This window comes from Aptenodytes patagonicus, chromosome 1 (assembly GCF_965638725.1).
Source record: "Aptenodytes patagonicus chromosome 1, bAptPat1.pri.cur, whole genome shotgun sequence".
Taxonomy (NCBI): Eukaryota; Metazoa; Chordata; class Aves; order Sphenisciformes; family Spheniscidae; genus Aptenodytes; species Aptenodytes patagonicus.
In genome coordinates this window covers 5,508,222-5,531,061 of record NC_134949.1, presented here as the reverse complement: position 1 = coordinate 5,531,061, position 22,840 = coordinate 5,508,222, and the positions used below count along the sequence as shown (strand labels likewise).

Genomic DNA, 22,840 nt, shown 5'->3' with positions numbered 1-22,840 from the left:
CAGAGCAACCCTGCCAAATGCTGTCCTAAATTATTCTTGTGTAAAATTAGCTGGTACAAAACAATAATAGCAGAAAAGGAGGAAGGAGAAGAGCTGTTCTTGAAAGTTTTTTCTTACTATGCAAACACGGAGTCCAAAGATTTTCCAGGGAATTGTTGTGTTAAATAGCCACAGTTGTAAATTGTGACTTCATAAATGAATACAAATGTGTAGCTGTCATAACTGGCAGATGACACTTCCTGAAGGATAAGCTTGTACTCTTCCCCAGCGAAGGCAGCATGCAAGAGTTGCATCTCCTGAGACTTCTAATGTAGAAATTCTTTGGCAATTCTTCCTAAGGCGGAACTGTTTTTAATTTAGAAGACGTCAACCTACTTGTACTAGTGGGAGAAATTAATAAGCGAAGGATGCAGGTCGGCTGTACTGTAATACTGAGTAGATATGTCTCCATTAATTGCAGGATTGTCTGTGCTCACTTAAAAGCTGTTCTGTCTCAGAGCTTGATCCTATTGCCTTTGCTCAGATAAAATTCCCTTGAGCTTCTAACACCTTTTCTGCTGGTGACCCCTCAGGATGGGTTTGTTTCATGTCTGCATGCACCACATGCTGAACCACATATTTCTTCTATCTGTATAGCACGGATATGAATATAGATATTCGTATCTCCGCTAATACTAAGCTCCATTGCATTTATCTGCCCTGGACATTTAGAAAGTGCTATTTTATAGATGGGGAATTAAAGCAAAGAGAATCTAAAAGCCATATTCAAATGGCCTGGATTGTAAACAGGGCTTTGGATCTAATATTTTCTACTGGCTTCTCTAAGCAGCCCCCTACATAGTGCCTTACTAAAGCATCAGTTGTTCTTCAGAAGCAGCCAACTCTCTCCCCTTACCACACGTGGGCACTTCATCCTGCCTGAATATAGCCTTGAGAGTCTTGATAAAGGGGATACAGTGAGTCTGTGACAAAAAAGATGCTTCAATCCACGTATCAGCTCTTAGCCTGGTACTTTTCTGCCAACTTTCTGACCCTTCTCCACTGCAACTCATCTAAAGGCCCTGTGCCAGAGATAGGGGACTTTTACTGGAGTTATCAAAGTCTGTCCTTCTGCAACAGTGTGGAGGAAAACCCTGGTCTAAAGGACTAGATGCGGTGCTTAAACTTGCAGATATTCTAGCAGATTTACAACGCATGCATGTACATGAGAATAACCCAAGTCCTACAGTTTTCCCCGTCCACTTCTCTTCATGATTATTCCACCCCAGTAAATAATCTATTGTCTTCTGGAATGACTTACTGTGTTCAGTTTTGGGCCCCTCACTACAAGAAGGACGTTGAGGTGCTGGAGCGTGTCCAGAGAAGGGCAACGAGGCTGGTGAGGGGTCTGGAGAACAAGTCTGATGAGGAGCGGCTGAGGGAACTGGGGTTGTTTAGCCTGGAGAAAAGGAGGCTGAGGGGAGACCTCATCGCTCTCTACAACTCCCTGAAAGGAGGTTGTAGCGAGGTGGGTGTTGGTCTTTTCTCCGAAGTAACAAGCGATAGGACGAGAGGAAATGGCCTCAAGTTGCGGCAGGGGAGGTTTAGATTGGATGTAAGGAAAAATTTCTTTACTGAAAGAGTGGTGAAACCTTGGAACAGGCTGCCCAGGGAAGTGGTGGAGTCCCCATCCCTGGAGGTATTTAAAAGACGTGTAGATGAGGCGCTTAGGGACATGGTTTAGTGGGCATGGTGGTGTTGGGTTGACGGTTGGACTCGATGATCTTAGAGGTCTTTTCCAACCTCAATGATTCTATGATTCTATGATTCTATGACTTATTCCCCACCTTTAGTAACTCTATTCACATTATTAAGTGAATGATGCTCTCTAAATACCAGACACACATTATGTACCATTAGGCTTCTTAAATCTCAGGTTAAGGTAATAAAAACTTGCCAGAATTAGTGCTGTGCTCTCCATACATAACCTGTGTAAAAGTTTCAAAATGAAAGCAAATGAAAAAAAAACCAAACACAAACAAAAAGGAGCTTTCATTCTTCAGTGAAATTCTATACAGATCAGCACACTCATAGGCAATGGGCATGGGTATTTTTTGCAATGATTGCTTTTTTTTCTGAATAGGGAGGAAGTCTTCCCCTGTGTACAAAAGCAGCAGATATTAAATTTTGGATGGTGCTTGTATTTAGGAGCAGGATTCAGAGGGTGCACTAACATCAGAAATTCACCAAAAGGTTTTGTTTAGGAAGTGAGTAGCTTCTATTAGCTTAAGTATTCTTAAGAATAGTTTAAGCAAGGGGAAAACATGCTATATTAAATTACAAACAACTATTTTAGTATTATTTTTTTTTTTTTTTTTAACTGAGGTTGAATTGAGCTTTCTAGCTAAGATTTTGATCTTGGCTAGACTAAAATACAGTCAGTGGAGTTCCCAGATTTACACTGACATCAATAAAATAAATTTTTTTTTGTTTGTTTGTTTTTTTCGTTTCCTATCATTGGAAAAACACTGCATAAATACTGGTGGTTTTTTGGGGGAACCATGTTATAGCATAACCTTCTGCATATTACCAATAAAAGGCCTTTATAGAACATCCTTATTTATGCTGTCAGCTCCATGAAGTAGGGGCAATCAGCATTTTGTGCAAAATGAACCATATTATCCTCATTAATAAAAGGACCAGCCTATCAGGTCTGCAACTATTATGAGCAACAGAGGAAATTTCACACTCCTAAGGAGGAGCCTACCGTTGTCTTACGATTGTATCCTTTTATAAGCCAAAAGTATAGTGTGGTCTAGTATTTGATACAAGACTAGACCAAGACTCAGATGTTTCACTGAATTATTTATGACCTGGGGCAGATACACCTGCTCTCCCTGCCTTTCTCACTTCTCACTCTTTGTATGTCTCTCTTTTTCAATGGGAAACTTTTTGGTAGAGACTTCTTTCTTTATGTACAACACTGAGCACAGAAAAGCCTCAGTTTTAAGCAGAGACTCTAAAATGGTAATATCAACAATAAGCAACATCTACTACACAGTACAAATGGCTGCAAAATGGTATATAGAAAAACAATGTGGAAAGAAATTAATTTGAGATATTTAAGGTTCAGAAAATTTGATGATTCAGTCTAATTGGACACATTAACCAAACTATATTCAAGGGATATGCTTCTGGCATTCTGTAAAAGCCTTTATTTTTTCCTTTTTAAAATGAGAAATCTGGTTAATTAAATTTACTTACTAAACAGCTTGTATTACAACAGTAGAAAATGACAGATGTCTTTCATAAAATTAGTCATATTGTGGTAATTTTCTCCTCTCCCCCAAACATTGTGTGATTATGGACATATTTTCTCCTGTTAAAAAGCTATCTGTCATAATTGCTAACAAATTCAATGCAAAAATGTTCTGAAAGAAAAGGTGTTCCACATGAAATGTAGAAAAGTTTTTCTGTGACATATATTCTCATTGCAACTTTATTCTGTGGGCTGTTAGCTGCTTGCAGAATACTGCATAATTTTAAAGGCTTATACTTATAAAGGCCAATCATGTATTAATTCATTTGGTATTCATTGAGAGACCTTTAATCATGATGAATTAATTTATTATAAATGCGGATATAATATGTTATTTCATAATATCACCACTGTAATTTAGCAATTAAACAGTCTGTTATTATTTCAATCACTGCCCAGATCTGTATCATGATACAATGTTTTGCTCCACGGTGAATTATTTTACATTACATATAGGACAATGGATTTTTTTGAAGAGTAAACCTTTGGGGAAGCAGAAATACATAAGATAATACTTTGCTCTGATATTCTCCTTTGTCTCTGAGATGATTCATCCCAAATACTTAAAGCCAGCTAGTCACAGACTTGAAGTGATTACAGGTCTGATCCAAAGCTTGCTGAAGTCAATGCTGCACTCGGCATCTTAGACCGTATCATGAGTGAGAGGGGTGTAAATACTTAGCAAGAAAAGGATGTGAAGAGGACAAAAATCAGGCAGGTAGACCAATTAAGTGCAATCTGGGGTAACAAGTAGAAATGGTCAGGTACAAGAAAATCTAAGCTGTTATTTTTTGAAAGCTGAACGAGACTCCATTAGTGCTAACCTGTACTCCTGCTGCCTAGACAGACAAATATAGGTCTTTCCAAAAGGCCTGGGATGAGGCCATTATACCCCCATTCTCGAACTGCATTCTTGCACAATACTTATGCCTTCTGACACTTTCAACTCAGAAGAGGAATTGGGGTGCATTTATGCTGATCCAATTTTACCAATGTCAGATGTCTAAACGTTACAGTGACCCACATGGAATGACCCCAGAGAGAATCTGGCTCAGAAGTATAATTTCCATATTACAGATGTGCAAACTGAAATGCTTGGAAAAGATATCTTGCTTTGGTACCTACAGTAAGTGTGGAAAGATAAGAGGTAGAATCCCTGGAAAATGATATTCAACTGTTTCTCTTTGTTCTAACCACTTGACCTCATTTCTTTCTCTAGCACATGCTGTTGTCATGTTGGAATTGACACCATAGCAGCACGTGACTGCAGCACTTGCCACAAATCCTAAAGCTTTTTTTTGAGAGAGGAAAAGGTGGTAGAAGTTGCCAAGTCTGTATCTCTGACTGGACACTAGAGAACAAATTGGTCTGTTACTTTGAGCTAATTTTTTAAACTCCTCTATTGACATTTAAGTATCTGATTCTTCTCCATCATTGTTATCTGTCTTTTTTCTTGCCTGTCAAGAGCTTGCTAAATTAAGATTCACAACCCAGGACAGTTTTCATATGAACCCAAAAGGAGTCAATATGTTTACTTAGATAAATGGTTATTTTACAAGGTAGTGTAAAATGCATAATTTTCTGTGGTATATAAAACCATGAAGCACAATCCATCATGGGTGACTCATTTAATCTCTGATGTATCACTGGATGCCTTCTTCAAAGAGCAATCTGGAATAAGTGATTCATATTAGGAGATCTGGAAAAAAGCTTCACAGAGAGCAAGTGAAGAGATCAGAATCAAAATGATGGTAACATATACTGGATCTTATGATAGAGATCACAAAATCCTGTTAAATCCTTCAGTGTATTACCCTCCCTGTCCAGGATTCACCCCCTCAAAATCATTTTCTGCTGCTTTTCCTTCTGACATTGGGACTGGATAACAGAGCTATCTGCAACCGGAGATGAAGAGCATTTTTACGGGCTAACAAATCTACTAGAACCAATGGTTTTAATCTCTCCTTGGCTACAGAATCAAAGCCAAGTTCTCTGCAGGTGTAAATGGGATCTGCTCCACTGCCTTAGGTGGAGTTTCACTCATTTACACCATTAAAGAATTTGGCACTAAGGATGTTGAGATCAAAAGGTTCCAGTTGGCAAAGGGATGTGCAGAAGAGAATCTGTCTGGGGAAATAATCTGGGAAGACTTATCTATCCTGTGGAAAGAGGACTTATTTTTCCTCAGAGGAGCCTGGTATTGATAAATCCAAATTATATTAAAATTTGGACATATCTTCTGACCCTGCTAATTCTAAACTGGCCAGCTAACGTAGGAAGCCTGCCAAAACCCTGCAGAAGGAAAGCACAATGATGTGGTCCTCTATGTGCATTTTCACATCATCATATTATATGCATATTGTATGTTTTTATTTTCCACTGACATAACCCTTATTGTGGTCTGTATTGTTCATTTAATAAAACCACGATTGGAACATGTCCTGCCATAGCTGCTTAACAACACGCACCAAAAGAAGTAGCATTATTAGTAGATGTGTCTGCATGATGCCACCTGCTGCATTGCCAGAAACAATTTTCACCTAAATTGGAGTTTCTGCATATGCAATGAAGCCTTTGCCGTTATTATTTCAGAAACAACTAAGAAAGATCTGTTTATTTGTTGATAATCATTTTGGGAAATATGGGAAGCAGTGAAATATCAAGACTCAATTAGAAAAATTATCTAAACTGACATTTCAAGTGAGTAGAATAACACAACCCCCACTCCCTCACCCCCTCCCGCTCTGTTAAATGTATGCAGCTGACTTTTCCAAAGGGACAGCATCAGTGTATTTATGCTTTTATATCTTTGGATGCTTGTTCAGAATCCAATTTGCTCCTGGACAAGGGCGTATTGATGGGTACCTGGTGTGTTTATTTGGACGGATACAGACGTGCTTGGTCGGAAAGCCAGCTCCACTCCAGCAGCCCCCATCAGGTCTCATTAGCCCAGTACCAACAGCCAGGCTTCTTTCCTCTAATGAAGGCAGAAAGTTTCCTTGCCTCTGCCCACACCCCTTCAGGTAACAGGAGGATTTTGCACCAGGGTAGCACCAGATTAGATCAGATTTCTATTCAAATCAGTGTCCTGTCTCCATCAGTGGTCAATAGTGGATGCCTAGAGCAGGCTGCAAGAGTAAAGCAAGCTTATAATACTTTCCCATCTTCCAAAACTTTATGGTTCAGGGATGTCCTGTAGATACATTCACACACTGAATTTTTATTACGCAGGTTAGGGATACACTTTTATATTTGAAAACATCCTACTTAATCTGTACAGTCACCTGCTAGCAATTATTCCCATCTCCTCTTTTAGGTCCCCTATAACATGGTTGGCAAACTATGAAACTGCACCTGTCTGAAGTTCAAATCAGAGCAGTTGAGTACTCTGGAGAGAAGAGTCCCTTTGTTCTGTGTTTCTATTAGTTATGTCTATACTAATGAAAAAAAAAAATCAAGGCCAGGGTTGTGGCTTAAACACTCTTGCCTGATCATTCATAGACATTTAGTTGATATTGTGTTCCCCTGCAGAGCTTTGGGTTGTGCCAGCTAACACTCTCCTTTTCAAAACGTTCAAGCTTGGGTTGAGGGACAGCAGGTACCAACAGCAAGGTTGGATGCTGTCAGTCTGTCTGAGGTTGCAGGGTTCGTATGCAGATGAGTATGAGCTGTGCCATGCCAACAGGCCTTGAGGCTATAGGGTGGTCCTTGATTGTTTTATTCCATAGTACTGACATAATTGTAGAGGCATGCCCACAAGTAAGGTATTGACAACACAGTAACATGAACTACTATCACCAGGACTTTCAAAACCAGTTTTATTACCTTCCTGAGAACAAGTTTTTCCGCCTAGGAAAATTAATTTTAAGGCAATGAATGAAGCTGCATAAAGAAACTTGGAGGCATGGAGGGTCTTTTGAGTTAAGAAGTTCCCCAAACTAATTTTGCAGCATGTGAAAATTAGTTCCTTTTGAAATGTTTCCTGTCCTGCTTCAATGTCATTTAATTTGTCCTAATGTATTTTGTGAAACTTATGCAGAGATATACATTTATATAAGATGAACCACTAGTAGGGGCTATGGATTACCATTTTTGTTCTAGTAAAATCTTTGAAGACTAACTCATATGAATTTGTGAATCACACTTCATGAGAAAGACTTGCCTGAGGTTTTTGATAGTTTGAGGTATGAGGTTGATTGGAAATAACAGAAAAAAAACCTGCTTCTGTGTGTTCACTCTTGCATTCAACCAAAGATAAGTAGCTACAGCACAAAAGTATATTCTTTTACTGTTGAAAGAGAAGGACAGAAAGTAAATTAAACTATGACAACGTTTTTCTCTGTTATGGTGGTCAGCTTGTCTTCACATACAGAAGGCGTTGATTATGCTTGCTCTAAATTATACAGCTTTTTGTTTAGATAAACACATCAGCTGATGATATTTCCATGTTTTTCCAAAAGGTGATATCTGTGCAGTAGATTATGAAATGTCCTGAAAGGCAAGAATAATGTATCTGAAGAAAAGGAGTACATGGACAGAGTATTGCCTTCCAGAAAATCACTTTATTGGCTTATTTGAACTCAGAACTTGCAATTCTGTTGCAAAGAAGCAGCACCTGGATCTTTGTACGTCAGCAGTTAGAACTGGGAGAATTTCTAATACAGAGGTACAGTATAGAACAATATAGAGGTCTAATGCTCATATTCTTTATTGTATTTGCTACTACCTGTCTGCACAAAACTTTGAACTACTGCATCCATATAAGCAAGTTTGAAACCTCTAAAACAAGACAGCAAGAATACAGTTAACCTATACTACAGCCTTACAGAATACGGTTATCCCTAGTGTAGGAATTCCTGGCTAAAATTATTTTGTCTGTGTTATACAAAAAGTGGTACATGTTGGATCAGTAACTTCTATCGTCCTTAAACATTAGTCAGGCTCTAGAGACTATCATTTGCCATTCTGGGGCAAACGCTCAGCAGACTTCAAGGGGTCACTGATTTATATCAGCAGAAAGTCTGGCACGCTTATGTGAGTGGAACTTAAGTTGTTCTCAAGAAAACAAAACTAAAAGGAGCACTAATGTAAAAAACCCTACATTTTAATGTAGTTCTGATATGGGTATAAATACACTTGTGTGCCCAAAACAAGGCGGTTGGTGGGTTTAGTAAAGTGTGACTATTTTTTCTGGGTTTATTCATAATTCATTTATTAATAAAGATGTCAGCTGTGGTGGAGTCTTTATTCTACCATAACAGGAGCTCCTGGCTTCATAACTTCACTGGAGCAACCCAAATGATGAATACGAGCTGAAGAATAGAAGCCAAATCCTTCTAGGCGCTGTATATTTGTGCTTGCCAGAAAAATTATGGCCAGTCAAAGGAGCAGGAGATGGAATGTAGCCACCTCTGTTTTGGCGCTTCTCAAAGTCCGCTGAGGCCACTATGCGAGCCTTTCATACTTGGAGCTACATAAGTACCTTGTGAAGCTCGATACAGGAATTGGGGGGCAGCAGAGACTGCTTATTTATGAGTTACTTAGCAGTCCCTGATGCAGCAGTTGCCATAATGCATAGCCTCAATGCAGCTTATTCATACTCCTGGCAAGAATTATCCTCATGGGGAGCTGTGCTTTCGGATGTTGCTGGCCAGAATACGAGCATACTTTACTGCTTCTCTTGCAGAGTATGAGTATATTCACTCTGGGGGCAGTTTTAGCATTTGGCCCTATGCCTGGACATCATTACTATTGGGCACTTACACTGAACACAATCACGCTGACCAAAGTCTGTACGGAAAAGATTACATTCTCTCAAACCAATATTTTCAATTTGGCCCTCACGCTTCTGACAACAGGAAACTTTTGGAAACACCATAGACAGTGTTTGCTGTAAACAGCATTACCTGAAAAATCTCGTGTATATCACAGATTTCATGAAAGCAAGATAATACAGAAATATGGTACCCTCTAGTTAAATGAGATGAGCTGAAGTGAAGCAGTTAAACAATATGTGCTCCACATGGCACAAAAGCTCAAACTGCCTTTAAGCAGCTCTTCTAAGAAAGCACCTGGTTAAAGAGTTTGGGGCAAACCGACAGAATTCACTTTAACTACAGAGAAGAATATTTTCCCGCTTATACTGCAAACAGTTTTACTTTTTATAATTTTAAAAATGTTATTCTACTTAGAAATGGGACTGACAATCAGACAGCAGCATCACATGTGAGTGTACCCTGAGTCTAAATGGGGAGGGAGTTTTGAATTTCAAGCTGCAAGTATTCCTATTCATATCACAATTGCAGTAAAGTGTTTTGCTTATCTTGGCATAAAGAAGTATAAAGCAGCTGAAAAATTTGGGTACAAATCTGAATATCACCATTTTTATGGCATCTCAAGGTGTTGGATTTCCAGAAACTGTACTTGTTAGTTTGCTTGGCAGAGGGGATTGACTGAAAAAAATACGATGATACTGCAGCAACAAAACATTTACTTACTTGCTGAACTGAAAGCATTTCTGTGGTTGCAGTGGCTTCTGTGGGACTATTCCGATACCATAATCTTAAGCACATAATTAAGGGCTTTACTGGATCAGTGCCTGAACAACCAGTGCTGATTTCTATTGAATGCACATTATGTTAGGGACCAATTGTAAGCTCATTGAAATGAACAGAAAGGATCCAGCAGACGTTGGATCAAGCCTCGTCTCAGGACTTTCATCAGAGAAACAACACTGTCTCTTGTTTACTCTTTCGCAGGTCACTGAGTTCCCAGACTTTGAGTCATTGATTATACCGTATTATCAATGAAGTTAGAGATTTGCCATCGACTTAAATGGGTAAAGGATAGGGCATGAGGAAACAAAGAGCAGAATCACGTACAATTTGTGATTCTGGATATTGGGTACTTAAAAAGCAAACAAGAAAGCAGGCATGCTCATGAATTTATGGACACAGAATAGTCCCTGTTTTAGAGCACTCTGTGTGCCGTGCAATGTGTTTGATAACGTACATTGCATTTCTTTGGAACAGCACTGGATATGACTTTTACCCTCCCTCCCCTTGCCCTCAATGCCCAGACTAATAAATCTCCCATTTGTCTCACCTGTAGCTACAATAAAGCTGTTCTCAACAGTGTTAACATCTGCCACGGTCATTCTTCTGGGGTGAGAAAGGCAGAACATTTTCATTGCTCGTTCATTTGTGAACACTAGTTAAGTAAAGCTGTCACTTGTGTCCAATTATGGGTGAGGATTTTATAGCACAGTCTCCTTCCTAAAGCTAAACTGACATGGCCAAGCCCCGTTTTATAGGCATTCTTAGATTATTCCCAGCCATATTTAAAATCCTTATGCTAAGAGGTGGCAGGTGCCATGTGTTTTCACAGCTACATTAACTAATGCAATTTTGTGGCAACTTGACCATGTTAGTGAAGCAGTAAATTTCTGTAATCTCTATGGTTAAGAATTTCACACAGGACTTTGCTGGGAATATGTAAAGCCCATTAGTACAGGAGCATGATGAAGATAAAATTAAAATACCTTTACAGTAAAAGCCAAAAAAAAAGACTAAAGTCTGGGGATTTTTTCACTGCTGGAGCAATGAAACGTGTCAGAGGAAAATGCTGAAATAGAAAAAAAAACTTCACTGGGCTCACCCAGCCTACTCTTCATTTCAAATGACTGCCACCAATTTAGGTGAAAAGTGATAATTTGGCTTACACAAATGCTAACATAGGCTTATCCTTTGCATAACTGGGATGCAAAACTTTATAAATCTCTTTTCCAAACCCTTACTCCCTATTACAGTATCCCAGTAATTATCCCAATTACTGGGATAATTGTCCTCACAAATCTTTTTGCCAGCTTGGGGAGATGATAGCCAAAACTTTCCTAGTTCCTAGCATGCGCAAGTTGCAATGGTGTATCCACACACCAGTCGTTAGCTGTTTCACTCAAGCCTGGGAGATCTGCATTTACCAGCATCAGCTTTGCTGTTGGAACTGAGACACCTTGGTGTTACTCAGGGCTGCCAAAGACCCCCCAGCTTTACCGTCTCAGCCAGCATGAGGGTTGAGTGCGTGTTGCATCACGTGTGGAGCCAGAGGGTCTGTGCAAGGGGAAGGATCATTGACTTAACCTGCTTTGGAAAGGGTTCTATGCTGAAAAATGGGACTAACACCACTTTCCCTCCTCCCCAGCTCTTCCCCAGACTCCTCAGGACGCCACAGTGAGTCTCAGGGGTACCACTGCCAGGGGACAGTTTTACACATGGAGGCAGAGCCAGGATTGGGTCTCTGGTCTCCAACAGATCCCGAGAGAGCCGTTAGATTTTGCAACAGGGTATCTCAATTACCAGCAGCAAGCAGATGAAAAACAGCAGTCAGATCCTGCACAAATTCATATATTACTGTTTTTCTGACCTGTAAGTCATTTCAGTAGATATTTCCCAGATTTCCTATAAAATCATGTGGGCTATAGATTTTTTTTTTTCTTTAAAAGAGAAAGATGGGATTCCAACATAATCACCTCACTCCAGGGACTAGATCTTCTGGAAAGTAAAGAAAACAACTAGCTCAGAGTGCGATACTAGCCAGGGAGAGGATTGCATTATGGATTGCTCAGAGACTTCTCCAGCAGAAACCACTCCTGCAGGTTTTACCACGGGGTTTGGGCAAAACCCTTAAAGAACACAGATCAAACAAGAAAACGTCTTTGAATGCTTATGGTTTGTTCTGAGACAGAAGTGTTTTGAAAGTTACACTTAGCAGCTCCCTCAATCTCTTAAGACTTCACGCAAGCAAGCAAGGTTGGGGAGATCAGCTCACACACTTCCACACTCTGTGTGGCTGCACTGAAGCCAAAAAGGCTATTCACTGAGTGGCCCTTTGAAGTCAGTGGAGTTTTGTCATTGATTTTGAGAGGCCCAGGGTTTCATTTGTAGTGTGTAAGGTTAAGCATGTGTGTAAGTCCTTGCAGGATCAAGGCTTAAATGCGTAAACCTGTTCAGCAAGAGTACCCAGCCTTTAATGTCCTGTGAATGTGGTCTCTCACTGCGTGACACGGGGTAGGCTGCTATTGCTCTTCACTCAAGCGCGAAAGCTTTGTTTAGTATGCATATGTCCTTCATAATTGTCAATGACTTAGGATACAGTAAAAGAAAGACGGGAGCTGCTTATTAATAGAGTGCCTATGGAAAACATTGACTGCATCAGATTGATTAAGAGCCACTGTTAATCTATACTTCTGTCTCTTGTTATCCAAAATGCAGGCAACAGGCTTTCTGGATTGCTCACTGTGTCAGTGGCTTGTACAGTGCTTATACATTAATCACTGAAAATGGCAAATGTATAAGAGATCAAATCCTGTGTCCAGAGCTCTTTTACTATGCAAGCAGTTCTATTGCATATTATCACATTTTCTGCATGCTTCAAAATCCGGCCACTGTCCTTGTCTGAATAAAGACTATTTCTGCAAAACACTGCAGAACTCAGGTTCAGAATAGAGCCACCTCAATCATGCCTGGTGATCAACCATTTTGTGTTTAAATGAATAGTAGAATCCAGTTTCTCTAACTTAAACCAAACCTACGCTTAATCTTTAGGATGCTGAAAGTTACTTAAGTGAGGACAGAAATGAATCCTAAGGGAGATCATGTTTGTCTGATATACAGTGTGTCCATATTGCTGAATGTCTTAGCTATCTAAAGCGGTCTTATGTCTCTAACAGCCATACTGTGTATTTATATATACATATAAATGTGTATGTGTATATATATACACATATTTATGTGTTAACACATTTACTTTTGAAATTAATCAAATCTTCCTTGAAGATAAACCTGACTGTGATGCTGGTTATGGTCATCCTTAGGTATCACTTCCCCTAGACCTTACAGACAAGGCTGCTCCGACACTGGCTCCCTCTGCTCCTTTCAAGCCTCTGTTCAAGTGGGCTGTGAGCCCACCAGCATCACCCACAACCCTTCCACGCCATGTACTTGGGCACAGACACAAATGCCTGTAGCCAAGCACAGGGCCAAGAGGACACAACCAGCCCCTCCACAGATGGCCAGGAAAGAGGTGGAGATGAGGTACACTGTAACACTTGGGAGACAGGGATCTCTCTGCAGCAGATACTTTTAGCACTGTAAATGCAGCCTTAGCTGTACAAATTTAGGAAGCCAGATTGTCTGTCTGGAAGCTTTCAAATGCAGGTAGCTTCCTCTGGGTAAGGGAACTTACATCAGGAGCATCAGCTCATTAAAATGCTGGTGCCTAAATTAGGTAGACTTCATTGTACTCATGGAGTTTCCTGGCTTTTAGATTTTATAAAGCATTGCGGCATAACTTTTAAACGCTACTGGTCTGCAAAGTAGAACAAATAAACCAATCGCAGCACCTCCTTTCACTAGATCAGTTCAGCCTAATAAAAGTACCCATGAGGAACAAGATTAACTGTATGTTAAACACGCTGCCTGGAATGCACTTGTGACAGCATCCCCCCAGCAGCTCTTGAGGACTAATGAAATAGGTGAGTGACATTACCCTGTCTATGTAATCCAGTCCTAATTTCACTATGATTAGCCTTGTTTTAAGCCCACTGCCAGGTATATGTGACTCAGTAAGTCAATAGTACTATGACTGTTTTTCAAGGTATGCAATTTACCAATTTTTAAGCCCTCTGTCTTCATGGAGTATTTACAAGAGAAGCCAAGCAGATGAGGAAAAGATGTCTAAATTAAGCAATGCAACAGTACAGTTAATTAAGAAAATTTGAGGAGGAGAGGTGGTTAAATGATCTGAGTCTTGAACGTGATGCCCTTCAGTGGGCTTCAAAGAAAACAGACATTTAAAATAGGTCACATAAATCACTCCCTGAAAGTGCCTGCTTGTTTCCTCTCCCTGTAATGGGACCCCGAGGTGGTTAGCTCAGATGTAGGTGTCTACAGTATAGGTATCTAAATTTGGATGAGATGAATCCTACCTCTGGTGCCCAAATGCCATGAACAGAGAGCAAACACTTACATGGGTGATATACAGGCAGTTGGAGATGCCAGTTTGAGAAAGCAAATTAGAAAAATATATATGCAGAGCTTTTGGTTTGCTCCCCCTTTGTTACCATCCCCAAGGAAGATGACAGTAAGTGTCTTTAACAATGGGAGTAGGAAAGATATGGCTGCAAGAGCTCTCGGAGCACATCAGCCTTAGGACAGGAGCTAAGTTATCAGCCTCACAGGCCACGGGAGATGCAAAGCAACCAAGGAAGACTTTGTGTGATAATTATAGTCTAGAACTGAGCTCTCCGGGGCTCTACTTCTCTTTTTGCTTTGTTTCATTCTTGCTAATATTTTACTGTTTACCTTAATACAAGAAAATATTTATTTATATTCTTAATTCATATTTAGTGACTTGATAAATACTGTGTGCTTTGTTGCCTTGGGAGTGATGGAAGTAATTAGAAGGTATTAGATTATTTTTAGGGTTTCCTATACCGTACACAGGGTTAGGAGTCCCAAGGAGTCTACAGCAAACCGTGCACATAACACCAGGAGGTGAAGGACATGTGACTGGCTGCCAGGTTTGTGGAAGGAGTGTGTCTTGGCAAGTGTTGGCCCAATATGTTATTGATCAGCTAGTGGGGAAGGACCCCACTTGGGGTCACTCTGAGTCAGGTACAGCGGTCTAGCTTCATTTGGTGATCTAGAGCTTCAAGAGTGGTTCTTGCTGAAAGAAGACCACAGCTAATTTGTTAAATCAAATGGAAACACAGCAAGCCCCTTATAATGACATAAATCATTTGCAGTTAGAAGAGACATGTAAAAGTCTTTTATTACTAGAACGAAAAAAAAATTCTCAGAGGTTAAAATCTAGGCATTTTGTCATGACTCTATGATACTTCAGTTCAGCTGACCAGAAATGTAACGCTAATAAATAATCCCATTCAAGGAAAGAGGTGCTACGGCATGTTCTTAAGTACTTCTGCAGTCCTGAGAAAAGTCTGAGAACCTGGCCTCTCTCAGGAGAAAGGAGCTGATGAAATCCCATCATCATTGCCCATGGCAAGTCTGTGATTTACCCCAGTTCTACCTGCTGTGTACAACTCGGACTTGCAGTGACTTTATCTGGTGGGTTGGAGATGTGGAAGAAATACAGAATTATGCCAGCTTTTTCCTGTAAAGCAAATTCATAGCTATGTTATCAAAGTTTCTAATTATAAAATTTCTTTAATATTTTATCAATAGGAGGGGAGGGAAGATGCCAAAACTTATGGCATTTCACAAGTAAGATTATAGGTTGATTTCTGATTGGATGGCAGGACCCTAATAATAAAACTCATAATTTTATACTACATTCCTCTAGTGATGATAGACGTTCTTTGTGCATAATAGCACCATTTTTATTCAGGAATCTTGTTAACAGTTGTAAACTCAGATTATCATTTTTATTAGCCTAGTGTTTTCTTATTTCTGTGTTACTGACAGGAAATTACAGCAAGTTTTCTGGCTTGCTTTTTTTTGTTACAACAAAAGGAATTCCATTCAAGTAGAAATTTCCAAGCACTGGGTAGAAGACAGTATTGCTAGTAGCCAACAGCAATTTAAAGTGCACAGAATAGTTAAAAATGTATATATTTAAAGACTAAATTCAGAGAGAAAGTAGACTGGTAGATTGGGTTAGGGTGGTGGGTTTTTTTAAAGGTACAGACACCTGGCTTTTTATACTTTATAACTTCAGGAACAAATTCCTGTCACCAAACTCAGCATCTAAACTTGGCTGTAGTATGTTTTCATGTTGCCTCGTAACAGTAACTTTGACATCACCTCTATGACTGAATACCCCTGGCTGCATTCAGGCTCTACTCCGTGCAGCCTTGCCCGTTGCCGAGATGCCCACCATGGGCAGTGGGAATCAACCACCATGGACTTCTCATGGCTTTGGGTGATTAGGAAACTCAAATGAGAGTATTGGTAGTTGTTTCACCCCATTAGGCCACTTGAGCACTGTAAAAGCACTGTTTCTAGGAGAATGTGGGACTATAGCTGCATAATTTACTGTCAACAGCCTACAGTTTATTCATATTACATCAGATACGCTTCTAACTGTCAGTTGATACTGAGTGAATAAAAACTTATTTCCATAACAAGAACACTGAATTCAGTCCTTTTCTTCTCTGGTTATAAATGGATGGGAGTTTAGGATTACAAGGAACAAAGCCTAATTTTCTGGGCCTTGCAGACCTTGGTGTTGGGGTGGGGGGAGGCAAGTTGTCAGGGCAAAAGCAAGATGTGGGAGCTACAATGACCTCATTTCATAAGACACCAGCATTTTCTGCACAAGCGAAGTAAACCTTCAGAAAAGTATTGCAGTGCTTGAAATTGAGGCTGAAATAGGGAGTGCTGAACTTCTGCAAGTGCAGCGCCCTTAACACTGTGCCCTAACAAAGTTGCTGTGAAAGAATGTGATTTTCCATATGGCATTGGCACGTCCTCTCCTCTGCAGGGACACGTATGGGAGTCTGTGTTTAATCCCTGACTGCTCCTCATCTCCCCTCTCCTTGCACAGTTTTGCTCTTGTGATAGCATTATGCATTTGGCAAAAATGTGATGTATCAATCTGCAGATGATCAATTTCAAGACACCTTTTTTTTTTTTATTTTATTTTTTAATACATTAAGGAAAACAGCTTTCAAGGAGTTAGAGGACTGAATCACACTGGCTTTCCAATTCCATTAGATTTCTCTGAAAAATCCCATCCTACGTTCAAAAAGTTTTCCTCAGCAAGGGCCACAAACCTGTGAACAACTAACTGTAAGGGTAGTGTTTATTCATGTAGTTTTTTCTAAATACTTCAGTAAAAGCCTACACAATCCAGTCTTAACAACAACTAATTGCAGTTAGGAAAAGAGAGATTGTTCAGCAATCGTAAGATCCAGTTCTGCTAGTACTCGGTAATTTCCTCTTAGATACAGGACAAGCTCAGCCTTCCTGGTGATTTCAGTAGGTGTTGTAGCATTTAATACTTGGCAGAATTACATCCAGAAAGCCTGAGAGAAAAGCGTCAACTTATAAGTTTCATAAGGGTAAACACAGAGCAAAAGCAAAACACATCTCGTTTTCTAAAAAAAAAAAATAAAAAAAAAATAATGCATTAGTGTCAGAAAAAGACTAGAAAGCAGACCTTGGAAATCAGGGGACTTGCAAGGCAGGAACCGCGACATGTATGGTACAGATCCGATTGTATCTGGCAGGCTCGTATTCATAAGACCCACAACATCAGACTCATTCTTTACAAAAGCAAAGTTTGTCAGCTTCTTGCAATTAGCTACTACAATGGTATGACAAGATCTGAAGTGGAATATCCCTTTCCCCTTTCTCCAGAAGAGCAATGCAAGGGACAGCAAGAACTTTACCCAGCACTGGACAACAATAAATCCTGGATACACTGACCCCACTCGATGCAAGCTGAAAACTATTTATTTATTTTTTAAAAAAGTTTCAGTGTTACACTTCCCTGCCTAGTAAACAGCTGAACAGGCAGAACGATACCCCAGACCATCTCCTCCACCCCCATCTCCACCCCCGTCGTATCAGTGCTTCAGGCAACGTTTGGGGAAAAAAAAAAAAATCACACACACAAAACCCCCAACTCAAGTATCTTTTCTGATAGGAGCATGGAACAGTAACCAAAAAACAATCAAGTCCTCATTGTCATAGTGTGACAATCACAGCACCGCTTCTGTTGAGCAAATAGTCAATTCACAGAGAGAAAAGAATCATGAGGACAGACACGAAAGCTGTTATTATCCATTTTAAGTAATAGGAGAAGGTCACATATCAAGCAGTTACACCTTTTCATTACATCCTAACCTTCCACAGCAGGGGAACCACACTTATGACTGCGTTAGATATACAAAAGCTTTCAGCTCCAAAAAAGGGAAAGAAAAGATGGGGAAGGGAAAAAAAGAAATGAAATTCATCTTACCAGCACGTTGCAGCACCAACTTGCTTGAAGGAACGTTGCCTTTACAGGTTTCTCTTTTAATTATCCTGGAAGCAGAAGGGGGAAAAAAAAAAAGACGACGACGAAGCAGGGTTGTTAAATTAGCGTGTGCTAGAATCTTTTCAGTTTGTCGCAGAGTAGAAAAATACCAAAAAAAAAAAAAAAAAGAAAAGGCACACACGGAAAGAAAAAAAAAAGAAAAAGAAAGCTCAGTAATTTAAATTTGCTGTCAGTTCAGGCAGCATCGCTCTGTCCCGCCCCTCTTCCCACTGGGTTCTACTACCTGCAGGGCTGCAACTGACAGCTACTGTGCAAACAAAAAAAAAGGCAAAAAGCATGCTGGGACCATGCTGTCTGCTGTCTGAGTCTCTCTCCACTTCTGATGTCTGAAAATCATTAGTGGAAAGGTTCTGTTGTTGTTTGCTGGGATTTTTAAGTTGGGTTCTTTGCATGAAATTTAATTTATTTTTAATTGATACGATGCAGCACGTGACAGAAACTGGTGGTTCTCTTTCTGAGCTCTGCTCAGAATGGAAACTAACCTGAACAGATTGATTTTAACAGTGTGGTGTATGTAGAACATACACAGACGTTTGCCGTGTTGCACTTTGCAGGCATGCATTCAGCCCTTCCTGTAATACTGTGTACAAAAATGTTTGTTTGAATGGAAAGTCAGGAAAGCGTTTAAACAGAAAGCAGTTAAAACTCTGGCACTCAAAAAAGTTGCCAGTACTGTTTTTGCTCTGCTTTTAAGTTTTCCTTCTAAACTTTTTCAAATCATTTTTGAGAGCAAAAAGTAACAGAAGTCAGAGGGATAACGAACAACTGGCACAACTCATGTAAAAAGGACGAGCTAACAATCACAGGACATAAAAAGCTATGTTTTTAACTAGATGTTTAAAACCGTTTTTGAAAGTCTGTGCTAGTGACTATTAGCAGACTGCATACATCATATGAGTGTGAAATATTTGATGAAAACTAACAAGAAAAACAAGTACAAAAGCTATAGGTGCCTTTTCAGAGCTATTTTAATTGTTGCTAATGGGCTTTTAGCAACAGGGCTAAAATCGTCCTTCCGAAACAAAAAGAAGCATAATCTATAACTTCTAACTATAAATATATTCACCAAAATATGGTTTCCACCTAATTATAAAATAAAATTAAAAAAGTGAAATGATGCTTTTCCTTAATACTTTAGTAGTAATTGCTTGGATCATGCCACAGTAAATACGCAACATTTGTATTCAGTTATTGCTCTACTTATGTGTGTAACCATAAAATAAAAAGCTGAAATGTTTAAACGTAATTAAATTAATCTCCGTTTTACTCGAAGTTTACCATTTACACAGGAAGAGACACGCGCGTGCTGAACATGCCTGCCATAGACAATTGGCTTCTAAATAGATTTTTAAAAACTCTGCAGAAACTAATTGCCCCTATGCCTGCATCCCTTCTGCAGCTTTTACTCATCGAAGTAGATCTGGTAGGGTGACCCCTACCACCAGGAGCTGCACAACAGGGCTCAAGGTGTAGGGTCTGCCCTACAGTCCTCGTAAGGCTCCTGTTCATCAACAGACAGCCATGTTAAATGGGTACCACAGTAAACTTTTAAGTTGCTTTTCTCCTCTTTTAGAGCCTCCAGACCCTTTTAACAGGTGACCTCGTGAAGCCGTCTCTAGAGATGGTAGAAATCTCCCACATTCCAGATATAAGGTTTAAACTGGCATGGGCGAGAACCATCCCTTTGCAAAGTTCAGGAAGATCTCTTAGCAGACTCATGCTGTCTACAAGAATTTTTGCTATCCCCTGTGGGTTCAGTCTCAGTATAGAGGGAAAAGACAGCATAGAGAGTTGTCTTCAAAATGGAAATACAAGGACAGTGAACATAATTCGGAAGAGGTGCAACAGTAGATTCCTCAAGTAGTTACAGCAAAAATGCAGCATTTTTCCACTAGAATTTGCTCTCGTTTACACTTGTGTGGCTTTAAAGCCCTATTTTTATGCTAGTGAAATGTTTTAGTATATGTTTTCATCCAAGTTCAGTGTCTCCTGGCTCCCTGTCCTTTGTTTTAACTGCAAGACTTTCCTTCTTTTCACTCCTTGTTAAGAAAAAAAGGTAAATGGTAAAAAAAAAAAAGTGTTCTTGATGATTTGGCAGCATTTAATCCTTATTTTGGTATCTTCATGCACACATACAAACACATGCTCAATTTCAAAATTCTGTTAAATCCAACTAACTTATTATCCTTCTAGATCTCCTTGCAAAAGTCAGGGGTGGCCTGTTTTTAATGCACTTGGCATTTTAAGCAAGGCACTCAGACCTTCAAAAGACAAATAATTGAACTTTGCCTTTAATGGAATACAGTAGTGCACTAACTAACAAAAACTAAAAAAGCTAGATTTAGCAAGGAGATACAGTCAAGAAGGCAATTTGACTAATTGGTTGAGAAAATGCACAAAAGCTCATAAAATCAAACATTTATAAAAACACCTTACTTGTGCTATTAACTTGAAACAAAAATAGTGGTAACGTAAGCTGTTAATACCAACCTTTTCTCCTGTAATGTAGGACACTAGAAAAAACAAGAACAAACATTGAGGTGTTTAGAAGAGCAGGGTCTGACTGAAGTGAGTGGAAGCTTCATTCATTTTAGGGTTTTAGTGATGCTGTATGTTACTATTAACCATTCAGTGTCTCTGTTAAAATCTAATTTTGATTAATGGTCATAGGCTTTGGACTGTAGAAGTAAGTTAGGTACTATGGGAAAGATAATACTTTTTTGTGGTTCTATAGTCAGTTCTTAATGAATCAGTTAAATTAAAGGAGCAGTAATTAATGGAGGTTTCCTACTATATAATGCGACAGAAAGTATCTAATTAACCTTTGTATCCTTTACAAAACACCATCGAGTGAAGCATTTTCTGGTCTTGTTTTAGTCAGGAACATTTCTGCTTTTAACTTCAGTGGCATTCATATTGACTGTTTTGTGTTCTTTTCACAAGTTTTCATGTCATTGACCATCAAGGACTAGCTCCTAAAACCACTGAAACCATTCTGTAAATTTCCATTCATTTTTTTAAAAAAAAACCTGACGCACCAAACCTTCAAAATCCCTTTTTGCACTTCGTCTAAATAGACTCTGCTATACTGTGATGGGAAAAGGTTTTCACCTAGTATGAGATTAGTCCCAGTATTAAAATCAAGACTTGTAAACTTGGCAAATACCGAACAAGACCAGAAAGATCCCTTTCCTCCTCTTGTGAAGTCTTTCTTTGTAGCCAGATCTTTCTAAATAGCCTTACTTCAAATAAATAAAGCCCTGTGCCTTCCTGCCCCTTAGAAGCAAAGGGGCTCACTCAGCTATATTGAGACCCTTCGCCTATATAAAGGGAATTTAGAGAAGGTGTGAATTATACAGCTGAGAGATATAAATGTAATTTTGTGTAAACAGCCAACTCTGTTGTTATGGGGAGACTTGGGAATAAACATGGGCCAAACAGCCAGCTATGACTTTCAACTTTCAGTAGTCACACATCTTAAGATTTACGACATGTATTAATTATGTCAAAGTAATACCCAGCCTCCAGTGACTTCATGTAACATATTTCTTTGTGCACAAGCTAAGACTTCTGTTATGCTAACTGCTTCCTCCTGCACCTTTAAATTGGGGTTGGTTTTGGCTGGGATAGAGTTAATATTCTTCATAGTAGCTAGTATGGGCTACGTTTTGGATTTGTGCTGAAAACAGTGTTGATAGTTCAGGGATGTTTTAGTTCAGTATCATCTCGAACATCCTTGGGTAGTTAAAATACTTCTATTGGTATTTCTTAGGAATATTGCTTCAGTTTTGTCTAAGGTTAACAAGCAATTCAGGAATATGACCCAGGCTCTGTGAGAGTATGGTCATGGGTGGCATGGCATGTGGGAGAATATGGCCAGGTATCTAGAGAACTTCTCACCTCCAATGGTCTGGAACTTCACTCCCAAACAACTACAGGATCCTGATGAAGTGATAGAATGCTTGAAAAAAAAAATGCTGTGGCTATTCCAAAGAGTGACAACTTACCGCGCTGTGCTGGGCCCTGGCCAGCATCTACCAAACACTGCTTGATCTTATACAGCACCCTCAGGGAGAAGAAAGGGAAAACATACCAACAGACACTATGGCTAAACCAGACACTGTATCAGTCGCCCATATAACTAAAAAGAAACAATGGAAGCAGAAGTCAGCTCGTTTAGTAAGGGATGAAGAAGCTTCTCCTAAGAGAGAGCAGGAGAAAGAATCAGAAGAGGCAGTCTGTTCTGCAGCAGAGTAGTCACAAGAACAAGAAGAGGAAGAGACTGAAATCATAAATGAGACAGAAACCACCCGATCCTATCCCTAAGTGAGCTGCGAGATATGTGAAAAGATTTTAGCCGTCAACCAGGTGAGCTAATTCTCAGCTGGTTACTTTGATGCTGGGATATTGGGGCTAGTAGTCAGGAATTAGAGGGAAAGGAAGCCCGGCAGCTAGGATCCCTTGCTAAGGGTAAGGCCATTG

The 22,840-nt window shown here is 39.6% G+C and overlaps 1 protein-coding gene across 1 annotated transcript in view; it reads right to left on the bottom strand.

The window, feature by feature from the left end:
- Positions 1-18,487, bottom strand: part of CELF2 (CUGBP Elav-like family member 2) — a 572,845-nt gene extending 554,358 nt beyond the window's left edge. Inside the window, exon 1 of the mRNA XM_076351732.1 lies at positions 18,281-18,487. The gene's annotated coding sequence lies outside the window, so the exon portion shown is untranslated. The remainder of the gene's footprint in view (positions 1-18,280) is intronic.
- Between the last annotated feature and the right edge of the window lie 4,353 nt (positions 18,488-22,840).